Source organism: Chrysochloris asiatica, unplaced genomic scaffold (genome assembly GCF_000296735.1).
Source record: "Chrysochloris asiatica unplaced genomic scaffold, ChrAsi1.0 scaffold00029, whole genome shotgun sequence".
In the NCBI taxonomy this organism is placed as follows: domain Eukaryota; kingdom Metazoa; phylum Chordata; class Mammalia; order Afrosoricida; family Chrysochloridae; genus Chrysochloris; species Chrysochloris asiatica.
Genome location: NW_006408547.1, coordinates 11384883 through 11388726, shown reverse-complemented (window position 1 = coordinate 11388726; position 3844 = coordinate 11384883).

The window sequence follows — 3844 nt, the reverse complement described above, 5'->3', positions numbered from 1 at the left end:
GAAAAGATTAAAGTTGTCAATGGCTTCATTTTGTTTGGATTCACTATCAACACATGGAAACAGCAGTCAAGAAATAAAAAGATGTGTTACATTAGCAAAAACCTCTTAAACTCTGTTCAAGAGCAAAGATGTCAGTTTGAGGACTATGGTGTACCTGATCCAAATCATGGCATTTTCAATAGCTTCATATGCATGTTCAAATTAGACACTGAATAAGGAAGACCATAGAAGAATTCATTCATTTGAGTTAATGGTGTTGGGTAAGAATATTGGAAGTATCATGGATTGCCAGAACAACAAATAAATCTGTATTGGAAGAAGTATAGCCAGAATGTTCCTTAGAAGCCAAGATGACAAGATTTCATTTCTCATATTTCTGACATGTTATCAGGAAGACAAGCCAGGGAGAAGAACATCATGCTTTGTAAAGTGAAGGGTCAGAAAAAAAGAGGAAGACCCCCATTGGGATGGATTGGTACCATAGCAACAGCAATGCGCTCAAGCATGGCAACAGTTGTGAAGATGGCACAGGACTCTTGTTGTGCATGATGTCGCCATGAGTGGAAACTGACTTGATGGCACCGAATAATAACAAAAACATTGTTTTACAAATATTAACTGTGCGAACAACCTTCTGAAATAGGTACTAGTATTATGGCCAATTTAAAGAAGAGAAAACTTACGTATAACAATATTAATTTTGTTGCCAATTTGTCTAGTAGGTAGAGTAGCAAAAGATTAGAGCCCAAGCTCTCTGGCTGCTTATTATTATTATTATTATTATTATTATTATTTTGGTGCTAGTACATCATTTTAACCATTGCTTTATGCTATATTCACTCAAAAGACTTTTACTGGGTGCATATGCTATGCAAGGAAATTAGTAAGAAAAAATTGATTTTAATATTGAAATCTCAAATTGAATAAATACATCAATAACAAAAATTCACTTACATCTAGGATATGAATATTATAAATAAACAATTGATTGGGGGATTTTAGGGTTGGAAGGGAGTATTTTGAGTGAAAGAACCAGGGAAAGTTGGTGCAAAAGATGCTGTTTGGAATAAACTAAGGATGGATTTTAATAGGGATCAATATTTAACATGTTACTGTTGGTGCTAATCTCTTCATTAAAAGAGATTAAATGAGCAAAGACAGAGATTTTGGAATTGTAATCAAGTGCTCTATGGGCAACAGCAAGGAAATGGGGTCAGCTGAGATTATGGTATGTATATGGTGGCTATAATTAAGCAGGAGTTCATCCTGGATTGCAGCCTAAAAAATATGAAGTATTAGGCTAAGTATTTGCAAACATACAATCTGAATCACACTTTCCTACCCCTTGTTATCTTAGTCCTGTGAAGAAGGAATTAGTAATGTCTGGATCAAAATGGAAGGAAGGTCCTGTTCTACAGTATGAGAAAGGCATATGGTGGCTGGTCAGGCTAAGCGATGTTTGAGAGAACCATATTGTAAGGGAACTCCCCAGTGTCTTATACCAGGTTTTCTAGAGAAGCAATACCAGTAAAACATATCTCTCTATATATTGTTGTTGTTGTTAAGTGCTACTGAGTCGGTTGCTACTTACAGCGACCCTGTATAGGGTTTCCAAGAAACAGCTGGTGAGTTTGAACTACCCACCTTGTAGTTCAAACCAAACCTGCGGTCCAGTGCTTTTATCCCAAGCATGACACCAGGACTCCTTGTGTATATATTTGTTGTTGTTGCTAAGTGCTGTCAAGTCCAAGTTGGTTCCGACCCATAACGATCTTTTATAGGGTTTCTGAGGATCAGCTTCTGGGGCTGAACTGCTAGAGAGTTTATTATCAAGGAAATGGCTTACAATTGAAGGGTCCCAGGTCTCCAGCAGAAGGGAGCAGAGCTAGAGCCTTTCCTAAGTGTTTTATATTGGAGCAGGCCACACCCCAAGGAAACATCCTTTCAATTGATTGGCTGATCATGGCCATTCATCATAGTTAAAGATGCCTGTGTTAGGTTTCATCACCATGGGAATAAGCACATCTTAACTGCTAAACCTCTGGAGATCCAGGCCTAGTCAAGGAAAATCCTAACTATTAAACCCAGCTTTGGAAAAGGAGAAGAGACTTGTAAGTGGAGACATGTCTAATAGGAGTGTTTATAAAGAAAGTCCTGATCTGTGTAAAATGACCTCTCACTTTGACCCGAATAATCTCAGTGAACCTACAGAATATTATGAGATGACTAGTGGGATGGGGTTTTTGGTGGACTCCAGTGAAGGGGGCTGGTTTGCAAGTGTTTCTGTGTATAAGCACTGGATTTAACATCTTATGCAAAGGTGACGATAAAGCTAAGTACGAGACACTATTAAGTGGAGGGATGGTCGTGTTCCTCCCCGCCCCCCCTTTTTGATTTTCATTAACAAAGAAGTAATTACTTACTTATAGGCTATTAGCCAACACATACAAGGACTGCTCCTAAACTAATACAATGGAAATCTGTTGTTAACTGATAATATGTTCCTGATGTTGTTTAACTCAACCTATTAAATTTCATGTTTGCATCACTGGATCTACAGTATCATGATAACTGACAGCTGGAGATTCTTTATTCATATTAATTGGAATAGTCTCATACTGATAAAACAGAATGTCAATTTCTAAAATACTTGAAAATTCAACTTCAGAATTGTTGTTAAATGCCGTCAAGCTGGTTCTGACTCATAGTGACCCTGTATAAGTTTTCCAAGAAGTGACTGGTGAGTTTGAACTGCCAAACGTGTGGTTCAAACTGACCTTGCTGTTCAGTGTGTTATTCTTCGGCCCCCATATCAGGACTCCTCAGAATTATTAGCCTGAAAAAATTCCTTGGTTGAAAATAATTCTCCCTGGAAATATATGTCTATATGTGTAAGTGTACAATTGTATGTGTTGTATGTTGTGTATTAGGATTTTTCCAAAAGATACCTGTAGAAAACAATTGTAAACAACATAACCAATGGGATTTATTATAAAAAGCATTTTCAATCACAATAAATTCTCATAAATTGCTCCCCCAAAGGATCATTTTAATGTTAACAACTTGGTTTTTTGTTTTGTTTTAGTGACAATCCAATCAGGTCATTAGTTTTAGATATGTTAATTGTGAAGTGATTCTAAGAAATGATTCTAAGTGAATATGTCAAATACGTCATTGGATACATGAACAAGGAGTTTGGAGAAAAGGTCTGAACTAGAGATAATAGATTGGTTGTCTTTGATATCTAGATGGTATTTTGAGTCTTTTGGAGAACGTTGTATAGGATCAATAGATAACTATTCTCAATATCCCTGATAAATCAGATTGAACGAGTAGGCTTACTTTAAAAAAAAAAAAAAAAAAATCTACTTTAAGGAAATATTACTTCTGTTAACTTCAAAATATATAATTTTCACCAAACAAAATAAGGATCTGTGTTGTTGTTTCCATCAAGTTGGGTCTGAATCATAGTGACCCTGTACAGGGTTTCCGAGGAGCAACTGGTATGTTTGAACTACCGATCTTGTGGTTCACAGTGCAGTGCTAATCCATAGCACCACACTAGATGTTCAAATAAGGAATAGTAGAGAACATTTAATAGTTTGTTGAAACAACATTCTGAAAGTGGATAAAATTTGCAATCCTTTTCAAAAGGCGGATTATCAAAATCTCATTTGTTCCTCATTAAAAAAAAAACATATTACCAAATAGGATAATAATATAAATGATCATTTTTATTGTTTGAATTCTCAGGTCATCTCTCTAACCGGATTATACTATTATAAACATGCTTATCTCTAACATAATACTTTTGACATTCTTTCTACATGTGGAAAAAAGAAGA